Consider the following 18,410-nt stretch of genomic DNA (forward strand, 5'->3'; position numbering starts at 1 on the left):
CAATCCCAGTGTGTGTGGAGTCTCTGCTGGTACTCCAGAGTCCTCCTGTCGTCCAAAGACATGCACTGGTTAATTAGTTGAGCAATCTAAATTTCCCATACGTGTGTGAAAGTGAGAGTGAATGGTTGTTCATTTGTGTATGTCAGCCTTGACAACACATCCACCTTAACCCCATAGGTAACTAGGAAAAGGTCTGGCACCCCTGCTACCCTCTCAAGGAATAAGCAATTCGGAAAATGGATAGATTGAGTTGGAAGTTGTCACTAAACCACAGTAACTTATTTATATCTAGAGCTGTGTTCACCTGCCATTCAAAAACAACCTGACAAGTCTGCCTCTCCGCAGCCACTGTTTTCTCAAAAAATGTGACACGCAGTGTTTACTGTTATCAGGCAGCCTTTAGGTGGCCATTTTTTTGTTTTTTGGAGGGATTTTCTTTCGCTTATCTCTCTTGGTTTCTCACTTTCCCCTCACTACGTCTACGCCTGAGTCCCTCTCCTGCCAATTTCCCTCTCCGCCTCTATGTCTCCCTCCACATCCCTCATTGGGGCTTCTGTCTATATTTAGACAGGCTGAGGCTCTGCTTGATCTGCCATGTGTTTTTCTGCAGATAGGTGTTAATAGGATTCCCCAGCCTGCTCAGTGATCAGCCAACCTCACTGACAACACAAAAACACACCCATGCAAATGCACGATATGCACCGCACAGAACCCACACCGTTCCTAACCATTCTGTGAACATTTTACAAAAGTACGCTCTGGAATCATTATCATCATAATTATTTTAAAGTGTACACGGATAGGAACCAAGCAGTAAATCGTCTTGAACTAGCTTGTACTTGTGAATACATTTGAAAGTTTCAGTTACCATGGTGACCATTTTGGTTTTCCAGAGCACAGGGAGACTATATTCAGACATGTGGGTGAAGGGGGGAAGAGCGACAGCCTCAGGACTTACACTTTAACTGTTACTGGCGCGTTGACCCGTGGAGATCCATGCGTTCTAGATGTGGTCGTTTTTATGCTGTTGTGTTTTCGTGCATGCTGTACCGCATTTGTCCAGCAGTCACTGCCAAAGTGTTCTGGCCATAGCAACATCATTGTAAGGCTGTTGTATTCCAAAGTTACTAATGTCTTCCAAAATATTGGTACGATCAACTTGTCATTTTCGCTAGTCTGTTCCTTGACCAAAAATATATAAGTATGACAAACTACAGCAGTGAGCTCTTTCCAGATTTTATGTGAATGCTGAGACACACGTACACGCACACACTTGGCTTGGCTTTTATAATATAGATTTTCATGACACAAACTCCACTTAAAGGTTCCGTTTTTCATTCTGACATGGAATTTTAAACACAGTGATATAGGGTAACATGTAGCATTAGTCCGTTCAGATTCAGATTTACTTCAGTGAAATTTATTGAGACTGATCTCATGAAATGGTGTTGTATGTCACGCCAGTTCTCATGGCATTTGGTGTGCTACACGTATGCATTTTCAACCTTTTGTGTGTTAGTCAACACCATTTGATTGTCAATTTATGCCAAGATCTCTGGTTCACATAACCCTAACCCAACCCTAACCCTCAGTGCGCAGAATTTGACGCATCAGTTCAGGTTGGACAGAGGGCTAGTAACAGCATGAACATAGACGCAGAAAGCAGATAAGATAAGATACAGATAACACGCTAATTAAAAATGGCGTGCATATTTATGTGAGTCGTGTTGTCATGTTGAATTATTTGTTCCTTTGTTCAAAGAGAAAAGAATAAATATTAATTAATTAATTAAAATAAGTAATGATGCCTCAGTCTCTCCAATGTGTGACCAGTGTAAAACATTAGAAGGTACCTTGTCTCATTCCTTTTGGTTCTGTTGCTCATTGACAGGTTTCTGGTCTAAAATATTTGACTGGTTCTCCAGGGCCTATAAAAGGCCTCTTAAGCCTGAACCAGGACTTGCTATTTTTGGCTGTTCTCACACTGTCGGGAATATACCTGCAACACCACAGCGTCCACTGGAACTTGGAATGATCATCGCTAAGAGGCTGATATTAAAAGAATGGAAGTCTCCAAATCCTCCTTCTTTTCAAATGTGGGTCAGTGATATGTTTTCATTAATACAGATGGAACAGCTCAGGTCTTTGAGGACATGTTCTGGGAACACTTTTTCAAGTACTTGGACTTTGTTTCTCGGATACTTGGAGGAAGTTAGATTGGACTAAGGATATCTGTGTACTAGTGGGGGGTGACACAGTGGTGCAGTGGTTAGCACTCGTGCCTCACAGCAAGAAGGTCCTGGGTTCGATTCCAACACCAGTCGACGGGGGGTGGGACCTTTCTGTGTGGAGTTTGCATGTTCTCCCCGTGTCTGCGTGGGTTCTCTCCGGGTACTCCGGCTTCCTCCTACCATCCAAAGACATGCACTAATAGGTTAATTGGCTAATCTAAAAATTGCCCATAGGTGTGAATGTGAGAGCGATTGTTTGTCTCTATATGTTCAGCCCTGAGATGAACTGGCGACTTGTCCAGGGTGTACCCCGCCTTCGACCCTATGTAGCTGGGATAGGCTCCAAGTGACCCCCGTGACCCTAGTGAGGATAAAGCGGGTTCAGAAAATGAATGAATGAATGAATGTATACTAGTGACTGTCCTCTGCCTCTGCCCCTCTATGTTTCTTTAAGGAAGGACTGGCTAGTTAATTAATTAATTAGTTGTTACACACATCTGAGCCTTTGTTTTTGGATTTTTGTGTTTTATCATAACTGAAAACTGCAAAATAAATTATTAAAAAAAAAAGCAATGACTGCATAATTAATTGAAAGGTCATAGTTGTAATTACACATATATACAATATGTCAAGAGAATATCGACCCAGTTAATTACTTCTCAGTTCCATCAACAATGACTGCTGCTATTATGGTGATGAACAGTGCAATTCAATCAGTAAGGATGGTAAATTAACAATAATTCAAATTAACAGTAAGAGTCTTCATTTAAATTTTACATTACATTATTTCATCCAGTTTACACAGTCATTTAACGTCATTGTAATATCTGAAACATGGATCAGCATTGGAAAAAGGGCTGGACTTTGAACTGAAAGGTTATTGATTTATGCACATAGATTGACAAAATAAAGAGGGAGGAGGAGAGGCAATCTATGTGGACAAGAATCTGAATTTGAGGGTGGCGGACAGTATGTCAACTACTGTTAATGATATGTTTAAATGACAATCAGTTGAAATATACAAAGAAAGACAAATAAGCCAATAATCATTAGCTTTATATAGAAGACACCAGACTCTAACACTGAGTCGGTCAAAGACTGGATGGAGGGAATGTTTTCATAAAAAAACTCATAAAACAATGTTCATCTTTGAAGACTTATTGACCTGTTTAATCAAAAATAAACATGAGATGATGGACAATTTTATTAGTGAAATGTACAGTACAAACTTCTATCCAGAAATTACTAGACCCCCCCCCCCCCCCTCCCAGGATGACATCCCATTGTGCCCCTCTAATTGACAATATATCCTCCTGAGACCCAGCAATGCATTTTTGTCCTCTGTGGGGAACAAAAGTTTCACAGTTTTACTTAAAAATTGCTGTCCATTGCAAAGGACATTCCATAAAATAAATAAATAAATAAATAAATAAATAAATAGAAATAATTTTTAAAACGTGTCTGAAAAAACGGTTGCATTATGCAGTTTCCAATCAAGACAATTGTTTAATGTAAAAAAGCTAAAACTTTCATTTTCCTGGGTCTCAGGAGAATATATTTACAAATGACATTATAAACAATGCCATGTTTGGATTATTAATTAGTAACATCAGACATCATTTACCAGTTTTTACAATATATCACAGCAGCTGTAAGACTAATCAATTACACATGAAAACAATATCCAAAAAAGTAAGAACAGAAGAGTCTATAAAAGTATTTAAAAGTGACACAACTGGGATTATTTACTTAATCACAAAAATATTAACAAGGCTTATGACATCTTATTTTAAAAGTTAATGGGAAGGTAAAATATGCAAATCACCCTTGGATTACAAAGGGATTACATAATGCCAGCAAAAACAAAGACATTATAATGAGAATTTATTAGTCAGAGAACTAAGGATTTTGAAAATAAATACACGAAATATAAAAATAAGTTAACAAATATAATAAGAGCAACATAGAAAGAATATTATGATAAACTTAAATGATAACAGGAATAACATGAATAGTATATGTTATCCTAAATATTTTATTATAATAACACGACAAGTATAATATGAACAAAGGGGTCAACAGTTTGAATAAAGTTTTTGATCTTGCAGCACAAATCCCTGATACGGAAACATCTGAGCTGCAGCATGATAATTTAATAGACAGAAATTTGAGTTCAATGTTCGTCACAGCAGGGAGTGAGAGAGAGGTTTTAGATATCATGAATAAATGTATAAATAACACATCTACTGACTGTAATGATATTGATATGACTGTTGTAAAAAGAAAAAAAGAAGGTAAATGAAGGGATTTCAAAACCACTAAAATCATATCTGTATCAGGTATATTTCCAAATGAAAGTTGGAAAAGTGATACCGTGTTATAAATCTGGGAACAACCACCATTTTACAAACTACAGACATGGTTCGATTTGATTCGATTCGGCTTTATTGTCATTGCACATGTCACAAGTACAAAGCAACGAAATGCAGTTTGCATCTAAAAAGCAATGCTTAAGCAGTGATTAAATACATATGTTACAAAATAAAATAGCATATGATACTGTATTTTACATATTTTACAGTGTATACAGGAAGTGTGGTATGAATGCTATATAGTATACGTCTGCCTGAATGCCTGTTATGTGCAGTAGTGCAAATGGGACAATTAATAAAATGGGTGGGGTGGGTTGCAGTACTAACATCTAGAAAAACTATTCAGTAAAACGGTGGACAAATGTGTTACCTTCAAAATTGCATTTATGAACCCGGAAAAAAAACAAAACAAACAAACTTAAAAAAAACAGTATTATTCCGACAGCAGGGGTGCCGAAAAAATACTGGAAAATAACCATCTCATAAAAATATGGTAATTTTCCATAATTAAAATACAGTTTTTTGCCCTAACTTTACATGAGATTTTGTTGTTGTTTTTTTTTACTTTTTAATGCTTAATAAAGAATATTTACATGTATTAAAACAATCAAATTACCTCTAAATAATAAATAATTTTCAATGAGACTCAGTTGTACAGTCCACTGATAAAAACTGTATTTGGACAGTTTATCAGTGCTTATACATGATATACATTCACAAAAACACATTTATTCAACATTTTTGTTGTGAAACCTCCTGTAATTAAACAAGATGTTTGTCAATTAACAAACAAGTCTTGTTAAACTTACAGAACAAATACTTCTTTTACATTTAATTGTCTGTAATTTTATCTCGTTTTATTATTAATATTATTATTTTTACAATACTGAACTTTAAATTAACAGTTTAATCTCATAAATAGAAAATAGATATTTGTGAAATTATGATACATTTGCAAATGTATTTTAACTGTATTTTTCTGTGAAAAAAATTCTTTTAAAAAATGGAAATTTTATGGTTATTCACAGTTACAGTTTTTTCGTGTTATTTAACATTTGACCTGTAAAATCACAGTCTATTTTTTGTCATTTCATTGATATCTTCCTGTGTCTTAAAAATACACGAAAAATCTGTAAAATAAACTGTGAAAATTCTGTTAAATTATAGATTTTTTTTTACATTGTATGTATGTATGTATGTATGTATTTATATCTGTTATAGGTGTGTGTGTATGTATGTATGTGTATTTTTGTGAAAAATGACAATTATAATAAACAATTTACAAAAAGGAATCCAAGGGAATTCCTTTTTCACACAGCTTTGTAGTCATATGAGGCTAAATAATTGACTGTTGGCAAGGCAAATGTATTTGTGTAGCACCATTCATACACAAGGCAATTCAAAGTGCTTTACAACGGCATAAAAACACATAAAATTACATAATAATTATAATGGATTAAATTTCTATAGTGCTTTTCAAGGCACTCAAAGTGCTGTACATTATGATTATTATTTACATAGGACAATAGCAAAATAAAACATTAAACAAAAGGAAAGTGCAAAGAAGAAAAGAAGATCCTCCACTCCAGGACCCCCCCCCCCCGTTGTGAGTGCAATTCGCTGCTTGCACATAAAAAGTTTATGTATGTGAATTAAATCATAATATGTTGTTCAACGTTTTCATTTTTTTTTTAATCTATTTTTATTTCTAGCCACTAATGTACGATTAAAGTTAAAAAATTCAAATTAAAGCTGGGCGTTTATACTTGGGGATCTAAGGAGATTGAATCCCTGGATTTTTGAAGAACTACAGCTTTTTAGCTCTTCCACAGCACATGGGTTTCATATTTCATCCATGGAGGTGGCTGCTTGATGAAAATCTGATATGTTTTTTACCTCTCTGCAAATGCAAATATGCCCAGAGGAGCTGACACAAACAGGTTAGAATTGGAAATCTCAGCTCTACACACTCACTCACTCACTACATGGGAATTCTCTTCACTTGTGTTTGTTTCTGTCTTCAGCTTAGTGGGTGACACAGCGTTGTACAACACAAAAACACACACACACATCACTTTGCTTGTCAGTGAATGTGTTGAGAACAACCCACAGGGCCAGAGCGTAACTATTAATTAATAGTCCATTAAAACTGGTCATAAACAATGAACCTGTCTCCTACAGCCATCTTAAACCAACAATAATGAGTGTGTGTATATTTGTGTGCATAAGCCACTGGGGGAACTAATTAGCTTGCATTTGTTGACACTTTGAAGGCTTCTTTACATTTTCATCTCTCATTTTCACATTTTCTCTCTCTTTTTTGCCTGCATATTATAGACAGTTACTGGGCCTTGGTATTACTCATGCTGTACAATGTGTGAGGGTTTATGATTATTCTATTAGAAAATTAGAAAAAAGACCTAGCTATATGGCAAAGATAAAACTCAAATAATGATTACTGATCATTAAAAAGTTAAACGTGTGTATTACTTTTTGCTTAAGTGTTAAAAGACTCAGTTTCACAGCAACAAATACAACCCACCTAAAGCACATTATACAGGGTGAGTCAGAAAAAACGCTCTTTCCATTTACAGAAATTGTACTGCTAAAACGGAAACACTGATTTTTCTTTTGACCATACAGTCATATTGATGTGGTTATTGAGCATGTCTGGTGATGTAGTCATAGATTTATTGCATTGCATAAGAGAGAGAAGGTCCATTGTTTATTGGGCACTGAAATACCTGCCAACACAATGTATGCCACAGTGAACAAACTTGAAATTGACAACGATTACAGGAGTCGGGGCTTTGCTTTCACACTCAGGACATAGGCCTACATGACAGTGCCCAGGGAGTTTTCATCATGGCAAGACCACAGTTTAAGTGACAAAATTCTCCCCGATCCCCGGACTTGACCCCCCTTGATTTTTTCTTGTGGGGGTATCTTAAAAACCATGTGTATCAGATTGTTCCACAAACTCTTCAGGAACTCCGAAATCGCATCACGGCTGAAATCCAAGCCCTACGACGAACACGAATGGCGAGAAGAGCTGTGTTAGAGATGCGACAACGAGCACAGATTTGCATCAATCTGAATGGTAGCCAGGTTGAAGGTCGTGCCGGACGACTTCGTTGAGACAAAACATTTTGATGGCGAGTAAACATGCTGTAATGGTTGACAATTTCAATTTCATTCACGGTGGCATAAACTGTGTTGGCAGATATTTCGGTGCACAATAAACAATGGACATTCCCTCTGTTATGCTATGCCATAAATCAATGATTCAATCGCCAGACATGCTCAATGACCACATCAATATGACTGTATGATCAAAAGAAAAATAAGCATTTCCATTTCAGTGGTACAATTTCTTTAAATGAAAAGAGCGTTTTTTCTGACTCACCCTGTAGGTCATTGGTGCCTAACTGTGGCAACGTGATATCGTGACTCGCATAAATATACACGCCACTTTTAATCAGTGTGGTATCTGTACACATTATAAGCTTTCTGTGTGTATGTTCATGCTATTATTAGCCCCCTGTCCAACCTGAATCAATGCGTCAAATACCGCACTGAGGGTTCGTTGCGGTTATGTGAATCCGAGATCTTACCGTAAATTGACACATGACCAAACGGCGTTCAGTAACATACAAAAGGTCGAAAATGCGTACGTATAGGACGCCAAATGCCAGAAGAACTGGCATGACATACAACAGCATTTCATGAGATCAGTCTCACTATGGTGTGGCATCGTTTGTGGAATTAGCACTGCGTTACTATCCACCTCAACCAGTTCCAAACCATTTTTCCCCAAGTTTTTTTCCCTCAATCACTTGCCTTATTCCATCTATCCACTTAAAGCTGCAAATTGTGTAGTTGGTGAACATACACATCTTTTTAATCTTTGTCCTAATCCAATTATTAACTTCATTAACCCATAAACACCCAGAGCTACTTTTATGGCAGTTCATAATTGAATTTTTCTCTCAATTTAACTTTTCATTAGTAATTTATCATCATTTATTTTAATATTATCCTCTGTATTTTGTGATTTTTTAGTGTAAATCAGGTATTTTCCTATATTTAATTCACTGATAATGTAAATTTTCATAAAAGCTCAAAGTAAATTTAAAGGTTATCATTATCAGAAACAGAAAACTGACCAAAAAAAGTGACTTTTCGAGCAAATCAAACCAAAGCATATTATTAACTGAACATTAACCCGGTGTGACCTTTGTACCTTTCTTAACGGATTTATCACCAGTTTTTTTTTTAACAATATTTATTATAATATTTATTGTATTTTGCATTTTTTGGTGTAATTCACGTATTTTCCTATATTTCATTCACAATTCATGTAGATCTTCATGAAAACTCAGAGTAAATTCAGTTAATTATATCAAAACAGAGAAAAATGAGGAAAATGTTACTTTTTTATCAAAGATATTACTAACTGAATGTAAAAACAAGCATGTCCATCTACTGTCGTTGATCCAACTCTATGGGTTTTACTGGTAAATCAATGTTGTAGAAGATGACTGTTTCCACGGTAACTACGGAGCCTCTGAACATCCAAATGGGTCACATGATGACCATGAAAAGACGACAAACTGCATTTTCTACCAATTATTTACATGTATTAATAGGATTTATGGATCAACAGATATTAAACAGTTACATCAGTAGATGCTTTTGATTGCCGGTGGCTGTTTGGGTCTTTATGGGTTAAATAACTCTGGAATGACGGTAATATGAGCAAATGTCTTATCTTGAAATCTACCTAATATCACCTTTTGGATAGAGTTGTTAGACTGATTCAGTCCCATGGAAAAATCATTCTCTGCCGTTGGCCTTGAGTCTTTTGAGTTCCTGTTTTGAAAGCCCAGGGTTAAGTTGTAAATTCTTAGAAGTCAGAAATTGAGGAGCCAGGTGACATTACTTACTAGTAAAACCCTTATAAGTGGTTGTGGTGGAACACCAAATTTGTAGACTTATACGCATAAGATGAAGATCAGTAAATGTTTCATAATTATGCATTGTCTAGACCAGTGGTTCTCAACTGGTCCGGCTTCAGGACCCACTATCACCCCTCAAAGACAAGACCCAAACTGATAAAAGTTAAACTTCTCAAATGTATTTAATAAAATGATGGTGTGTTTTGAACCTGAGATAATACTATCGCAGTACGAAAAAACAAAAGACCAGTTTAAAGACAATGATAAACCAAACTGACCAGCAGGTGGTGATGATAAATATGAAAATATTCCCTTTAACACTAAATTAGGTCCATTTGAACCAAAACTAAAATGTGCTCTCAGTTAAAAATTAAAAGTTCATTCAGTCACTTCTTCAAGATTTAAACACACTGAGGTTTTTGTCCAATGGAGGTCAAACCAGATCTGATGGAGTCATTGTCAGACCTGAGTTTCTCCAATGATATGAACAGAAACTTTTGGTTCTTCTTTTATGCTGTGAAATGTCTGGTGTTAATTACACTGGGTTACAAAAAAATGTTTTTTGCAAGTTGTCTGGGTTTTTTCAACTGAATTAGGACCATTTTGCACCGCTAAATCCAAAAATGACATCTGTTTTTCTCAATCAGGTCAGGTTTTTTTGCTAATTTGATTTTGAAAAATTTGATCTTCTCACAAAATTGATTACATTTTTGTGACTTTGTCAGTTGATTTTTTATGTAGTTCTCACCCAAAATAGGTTTTAAGAGAAAAAAAATCATTTTCTAACAGGATTCCTGTTAGGTACAATGGTGTATTCACCGCAGATGTAGCAGAATACGTCAGGTTTATTTTTTTGCAAGATCTTCTAGTCGAAGCCATTTCATTCACCTGTAATATTAAAAAAACCATTCATCATAAATTGGCAAAAGTAAAATCTTCAGAACTTGTTTATTGCAAGAAATATGAAAGAATTTTGTATCATATGTTGTGAAAATGCCCATAAATGTAAGCAAACATGTTAAAAAGCCAATATGTAGCATAGTTCAGAAAGTTGACCTGATTGAGCAAAATTAATGTGATTTTTGGATTCAGCACACCAAAATTATCCTAAATCAGCTCAAAAAACTTAGACAATAAATTTGTTGTTGACCAGTGTTATCATTGCAGCGCATTACCGCCACCTACTGTTGGGGGGTGTGAATGAATGGGGCTCATCTCCATCAACAATAAAGCACAGAATTGGTTTATTAACAGTATTTTTTGCCCAGACAAAGGCCCGCAACCCACTTTTAGGTCACAACCCACCAGTTGAGAATCACTGGTCTAGACATCTGTCAAGTTTGTCCATGTGCTGAACACTGACGCTGTCCCTGCATTCATATCCACATCTAACATTGTTAGGTCATGTGTATTTCTGTTTAGTGTTCTGATTTGGTCTGAGGGTAGAGGCTGCGAATCAGCTTCCAGTAACTGGTCCCCTATCCTTTTCCTGTACCCATAGCATAGGCCCATAGCATGTGTGATGCTTCTGTCCACAGTACTGTGTCAGCAGGGTGACAGTCTACACAGGACAGTACGAGGGCGCTGATTGGCTCTATTGATGTGTCTATGTCCACAGTAGTGTGGGAACAGACACATGAGAAGTTAATCCCACACTACTGTGGACAAACACACATCGATATGATATTACCTAAAAGTAACCTTATCCGTTTTACCCCTCCTTGACAGAAGAAATCCTTTTTCTATTCCGTTTGCCTCTAAGAACACCCCCCCCTACACCCCCACCTCCCAACTCCTCCCCTTTCCCTCCATGCTTCCTGTTAATCCATCATACTAATAGCTTCATCAGTCATCATAAGAGTCTCCAGTCAGCTCCTCATCATCACCTCTAACGAGTAGCTCAATTTCTTTCCTCTGGTTGCCTTCATTGATTAACCTGCACAACCATTATCTTTTAATTAAAGGGATATTTCCACTCAAAGTTAATACTAATGGTCAGCAGTCAAGACTATTGGTCTTATATTTTTTCTTTCTCAGCTCCAGTGATTGCAGAGAATGTGAACAGTGTATATGCAGCAGTATGAGTGTTGTGTATTGTTGTGTAATTAAGCAAAGAAGGTCTAACATTTAACTAACATCAGAACTGTACACTGTAAAAAAAAAAAAAAAAAAGTAAAAAAAACAGTTATATTCCGGCAGCAGGAGTGCTGAAAAAATATTGTAAAATAACGGAAAATAACCATCTCATAAAAAAAACGGTAATTTTCCAGAATTAATATACAGTTTTTTGCCCTCACTTTACATGAGATTTTGCATAATTTTTTGACTTTTTAATGTTTAATAAAGAATATTTACATGTATTAAAACAATCAAATTACCTATATCTATCTATCTATCTATCTATCTATCTATCTATCTCTATATATATATATATATATATATATATATATATATATATATATATAATCATTTTCAATGACACTAAGTTGCATAATCGACTGATAAAAACTGTATTTTGACAGTTTATCAGTGCTTATACATGTTATACATTCACAAAAACACATTTATTCAACATTGTTGTGAAACCTTCTGTAATTACACAAGATATTTGTCAATTAACAAACAAGTCTTGTTGAACTTATGGAACAAATACTTCTTTTACGCTTTTACGCTTGTCAGTAATTTTAACTCGTTTTATTTATTTATTTATTTTTACAGTATTGAACTTTAAATTAACAGTTTAATCTCATAAACAGAAATGAAATATTTGTGAAATTATGATACGTTTGCAAATGTATATTAACTGTATTTTTCTGTGATAAAAGAAAAAAAATCTTTTAAAAATATGGAAATTTTATGGTTATTCACGGTTACAGTTTTTTTTCGTGCTATTTTACATTTGACATGTAAAATCACAGTCTGTTTTTGTCATTTCATTGATATTTTCCTGTATCTTAAAAATACAGGAAAAATCTGTAAAATAAACAGTGAAAATTCTGTTAAATTACAGATTTTTTTTTCAGTGTAGGTCTACTCATTCAGTCTATTTTATAGTAAATGTCTATTGTAGTTTGTAACGAAGCCTTCATTGGATAGTTACTGCACTTTTTATTATGTTTCAGCTGCAACAAATTTCTTAAACAGCTCTGTTAGAAGACATAAACTGTGGTCTACAAAGAGATGTAACTGGCAAATTATTTACTTGCATCAAGCAAAGAAAATCTGTTGGCAGATGCTCAAACTACTAACACTGGCCAACACATTATTATCACCTATAGTGGAGAATTATCATCTCTGACAAAGACATAGTCAGAAAAAAACCTTAAATGATCAGACAGAAAATCTTTTAAACATTTGGTGAAATCAGATCAGAAGAACCTTTCATAGAACTCACAGCTATTTAGCAGTGAGAGTAAAAGCATTTCAACACATACAATGTAAACAGAAATAAAGGGATTGGGAATAAACAACTGTGTCGCCTTACGAAAACCACTTATCAGTTCAAGAAAAAAAAAAAAAATTGATTTCTAATTTTTTTGATTGATATGATTTTCTAATTTAATTGATTTCTCACCATTCATTATAATAGTACCCTCTGTATTTTGTTTTTTTTAGTTTAAGTCGTGTATTTTCCTATATTTATTTTTCTGATCATGTAGATGTTCATAAAAACGCAGATTAAACTTGTGTTGTCTTATATCAGAAACAGAGAAAACTGAAGAAAAAATGACTTTTTCAACAAAATATATCATTAATTGGACATAAAACAAGTGTGTCCATCCACTGTCATTGATCCAACTCCATGGGTTTTACTGATGAATTAATGTTGTTGAAGATGACGGTGTTTCCACGGTAACTATGGAGCCTCTGAACGTCCAAACGGGTCATATCTGATGACCATGAAAAGATGACAAACTGTATTTTATACCAGTTATTGACATGGATTGATAGGATTAGTGAATCAACAAGAATTAGACAGTTTAGATCAGTAGATGGTTTCGGATGTTTGGGTCTTTATGGGATAATAATAATAATAATAATAATAATAATAATAATAATAATAATAATAATAATAATAATAATAATAATAATAATAATAAGGAAGAAAGAGAGAGTGAAGAGAGGGAGAGAATTGATAAGTACATCACAGTTAAAAATAATGAGTAAAATAATGTAGTCATAAATGAAAAGACACTTTAGTGGGAGAGTGGGGAAAAAAACTGTTCATTTTCTTATTAATTATTATGTCAGATTCTAAATATTCATCTTACTAATGCTGAAGTAACATTCCCTCATTGGCTGTTATAATCGATCAGCCGGCGCAGCTATCAGACGAGCTGCCAATGATGTGTGAGTGAACAAGGCAGCTTGTCCTCAGTGACAACCGCATTCATTTCACCCTGATCTGCTGAGTCAGGTGACGCTGTTGTACTTGTGTACCGCCTCACTCCACAGTTCCACCCCAATGTGGTTCCACAGAAAGATTTGAAGGCGTGGAAGATAAGGACGCCGGGTACATTTGTAAAATCCACATGGAGTGTTAGTCAAATCCTTCAAGCTTACTGAAGGAGCCCACCATTATCTCCCTCTGCTGCCTCATTTCCAAAGCTGAAGATTACATTTCTGCTTCACAGAAAGTCTACTTTGGATGCTGGTTGGTGTTCTACACAGTGCAGCAAAGAGCTCACACAGGCCTTTTCCTTCAAATTAGTTCTAATGCTTGAATGAGTTCCATTCAGGACTCTAGGAGCCTTGATCCCATGTACTAGTAATGTGGTATCATCTAGCCACATACTGCATATATTTTAAAATGTATTTATGTTTGTGTTTATTTATTTGTTGTCAGTCCACTTACTCTTTTCTGGGCTATTTTCTAGCTTTTCTTTGAACTCAGTAGATATTTCACCACTAAGCACTAGACTAAAATGGGTCAGGCTTTGGTTCAAGGGAAAACCTGCAGTTTTTTTAGGTCATGAAGTACATTTTTGGTTGAAACAGTGCAATGGGTGCAAAATTCAGTTTCCTGGAACTGGAGAGGTGACAGTCCCACACTGGTTAACAAGTGTTCAGAGAACGCAAACCTCCGCCAAGCACCCTGAACGGTGTGCATGTGTGGGTCAACTATTTCGTTTTAAATTAAACAGTTTCCAGGTTGTTCCATACAGCAGAAAAAGTTGAAGCTTGGTACCAGTCATGTGTATGTCAAATTATATTCAATTCCAATCAATATTTGTTGAGTTAGAATGAAAAATAAATGGAATTTTCAATGTTAAATGTAAATGTCCACAGAGTCCACATTCCACAGTGGATGTGGACAATTTTATGCCAGATACAAGATATTGTTATAAGCTATGGGTGGATCAAATTGGAGGCTAATTGGAGTTGTTTTGAATTTTGTATGAATTTTTGAAAAGTTGCTCAATGATGAGAGATAGGAAAATTTGAGATTTTGTGACCTTGCTGTGACCTTGAACTTTGGCCTACTTGGCCCATAATTTAATGGGTTGGTCTCAGGGCCTAGGCCTATCTGTGGGTACAATTTGGTAAAGATGGTTGGAATAGTTTTCCTGTAAAGTTGCTAACAAACAAACAAACAAACAAACAAACAAACACACAAAGCATAGTGATCACAATACCTCCTGGCGGAGGTAGAAAAAGAAGTGCAAACAGCATTATATATGTTGAGGCAACATCCAAGAACGACTGTTGTAGATACCAAATTCAAACATGCAATTGGAACTTTTTCCAAAGCAAACTATACTGTTGAGTTTCCTTCACTTGTGAAATAGTCTCAAGACAAGACAACATGCAAATGAGTGAATGGCATAGTTAAACCACTTATTTGTTCCAATAAACAAAGTGTCTCTGTCCACAGTCCTGTGGGACTACCTGTCTCGTGTCTATTCCCACAGAGCCAATCAGCGCCCTGGTTCTATCCTGTGTAAACTGGTACCCTGTCCCCCTGCTGACACAGTACTGTGGCAGTAAGCGTCACACATGGCATGGGCCTGACATTAGCTGTGATTCCATAAAATTTCAAGCGTTTGAAGGGAATGTGTGAAAAGTTGCAAAAAAAGTCCATTTAGAGTGAGTAACCCAGGTTGTTTAGTGTGTTTAGAAGGTGGCGCTACAGGGCACATGGTGGTAACAAAAAGAGTAGAAGAAGTAGAGTACTCTGTGCTTTTGTCCATTTACAGTGACTGTGATGAGACCAAGCAATAATTATCTCCACACTATGGTTGGACTACCAGACATGTTGAAGTGCTTTATGCGATCAGTTATATGACCTAAATGTTTGCCACATTAGAACTTGTTTGGGGAAGGTGTTTCAGTTTTCCAGAATGGGAAACACATTTTGTACTCTTATAGTTAAAAATGTGCATAACATATCTATATGCAAATGTAATTATTCACTAGCATTTTTTTATTTGGAGTTTGCCCTTCAGAAAAAACACTATATATGCCCATTCACCGACACACTTACATTGCGCTGCTTACTAATTCCTAGGGGTGTAACGGTACAGAAACATTTCGCTTCAGTACGTTTTTGGTACAGGAGTCTGCGGTTCAATACATTTTCGATACATTTTCGGTGCAGTGAAGGAGACTAGTGAAGGGGGGGAATAGAGGGGGGTGTGCTCCATAACTACCGAAAACCGAAAGTGAAACTTAACACACTTTGAATATCCCACCCAGCCTCTGTTGTCATGTTTACCCCCCCTTGTCAGCCTCAGAATAAAGTGTTTGATTTTGCAGCAGTGCTGTGAATTCAGCAGTGGAGCAGCGCCGCTGCAGAGGGTATAGAGGAAACTGCACATGGGTTCTGCTTGTGTCCACCCTGCTTACTGAGTGTTTACGTTCTTCACATAGGCTACATGTATCTGTTCGGTACACCTCTGTATTGTATCAAAGGCCGTGAACTGAAACGGTTCGGTACAAATGAATCCACCATTACAGCCCTACTAATTATTAATGTTTTAAACTACAAAAGCTGTCCTCATCTAAAACTACAGAGAAACACCAGACGGTCTGAAGACCCTAGGACAGTGGTTCTTAACCTGGGTTCGATCGAACCCTAGGGGTTCGGTGAGTCAGTCTCAGGGGTTCGGCGGAGGTCAGGACACACACTTGACTCATTAGTCGGGTGTGTGTGTCGGGCTATGTCCGTGTATGTAAACAAACGGCTTCGGAGACTCTTTCTCTGATTGACATCCAATATACGTGGTGTATTGTTGTTGCTTATAGCACTACAACACAAAGGAACAGACTTTGCTGTGAAAATGACATGACAGTGGCACTTGCCAAGGTGAAGCCACACATTTCTGAACTGGTCTCTCAAAGGCAACAGCAGAAGTCACACTGATTTGCAGTAAATATTCATTATTATTGTAGCCTGATGGAAATTAGGTGATGGGTGTGTGTTAAAATGTTAAAAAATGATAGATAGCATAAATACAATAAGTTCATTATTGGAATACATAAGGTTAAAAATTAAAACCATTTCAGTGTGGTAGTATTAAAAAAGGTCATGTCTTTGTGAAAAGGTATGGAATTTGTTGTGAGTTCATGCACTGTATTGGTTTTGTTCTTTGAGCACAGTGATGTTAATGCACGGTTCATTTTGTGCACCAGTAAAACATATGCTTGTGTCTTGAATTTGAAAAAAATCATATTGTATTTTTTAATAAAGAAGGGTTCGGTGAATGCGCATATGAAACTGGTGGGGTTCAGTACCTCCAACAAGGTTAAGAACCACTGCCCTAGTATCTTCCTTAAGAGTAAATATATGACAAAAGTAAAGATGCTATTTTAAAAGTCACACTTGTTCTGGATGATGGAGTAAAACTGTGTGTCTGGTTCACTGTATAATGCACAGTGTCTAGGGACGGGAATCAATAAGAATTTAACGATTCCGATTCCATTATTGATTTTGCTTATCGATCTGATTCCTTATCAATTCTCTTTGGGTGAGGGAATAAAAGAGTACAAATATGTGTGTTTGCATTAACTGGCTTTTATATTTCCATCTCTGCACAGAAAACATAAGATATAACATATACAGTTTGTACAAATAATAATAACAGATGACGCCAGGCCCGGTTTGGGGGGGGGCGCAGTGAAAGTGAAACTAAAGACGCTTTAGAAACTTGTATTAGAGGGGGTACGACATTTGTTGCCTGCACCGGAACCGGGCCTGGAATACGCTCTGCCACTAGATTCGCAAGCGCCGCTAAGTAGCAAATCAAATGAATCCTATGCTGTGGACGAATGTTTGAACATATTGGAGGGATTCCACCATTTTGAAGAAATAGAAGCTTTGACAGTGTTCCAATGGACCTGGTGTCGTCTGTTTGGACCTGGTGTCGTCTGTTTGGAACTGGTGTCGTCTGTTTGGACCTGGTGTCGTCTGTTTGGACCGTTTCTGCCTCAGCACCATGTTGGCTACATTCTGACCAAAACAAAGCAACGTGTGCATCGATAAGGAATAGATAAGGAGAATCGTTAAGCAGGCAGGCAAACGATTCCAAGGAATCGAGCTACTGGGATCCGGTTCTCAAACAGAACTGGTTCTCGATTCCCATCCCTAATATTGTCACTGTGTTATTTTTGTTGGTTTGTCGACTGTGTTTCCATCTGAACTATAGCAGGTTATGTCTTTGCGGAGGTTTAGCAGTAAGCCTAATATGTTTGAACCAGACAGCTGGATGGGAGCTTTTTTTATATATAGTTTGCATGCTTCCCTTGTGCCTGCTTTTATTCCTGCTGACTATTCTGCTTCTTCCCACATGAAAACATGCAGGTCATTTGTAGATAATTTACATAGATCTACATCTCAAACTTACCTTAAG

At 36.4% G+C, this 18,410-nt stretch overlaps 1 protein-coding gene across 2 annotated transcripts in view; it reads left to right on the forward strand.

Annotated features, from left to right (window-relative positions):
• The window catches only part of LOC115423925 (junction plakoglobin-like), a 285,940-nt gene that overhangs the window by 87,748 nt on the left and 179,782 nt on the right, over positions 1–18,410 (forward strand). Inside the window, exon 2 of one of the 2 annotated variants that reach the window (XM_030140962.1) lies at positions 7,315–7,319. The exons of the other annotated variant lie outside the window; for it this stretch is intronic. The gene's annotated coding sequence lies outside the window, so the exon portion shown is untranslated. The remainder of the gene's footprint in view (positions 1–7,314; positions 7,320–18,410) is intronic. 2 annotated transcript variants of the gene reach the window in all.

Source organism: Sphaeramia orbicularis, chromosome 8, assembly GCF_902148855.1.
Source record: "Sphaeramia orbicularis chromosome 8, fSphaOr1.1, whole genome shotgun sequence".
NCBI lineage: Eukaryota > Metazoa > Chordata > Actinopteri > Kurtiformes > Apogonidae > Sphaeramia > Sphaeramia orbicularis.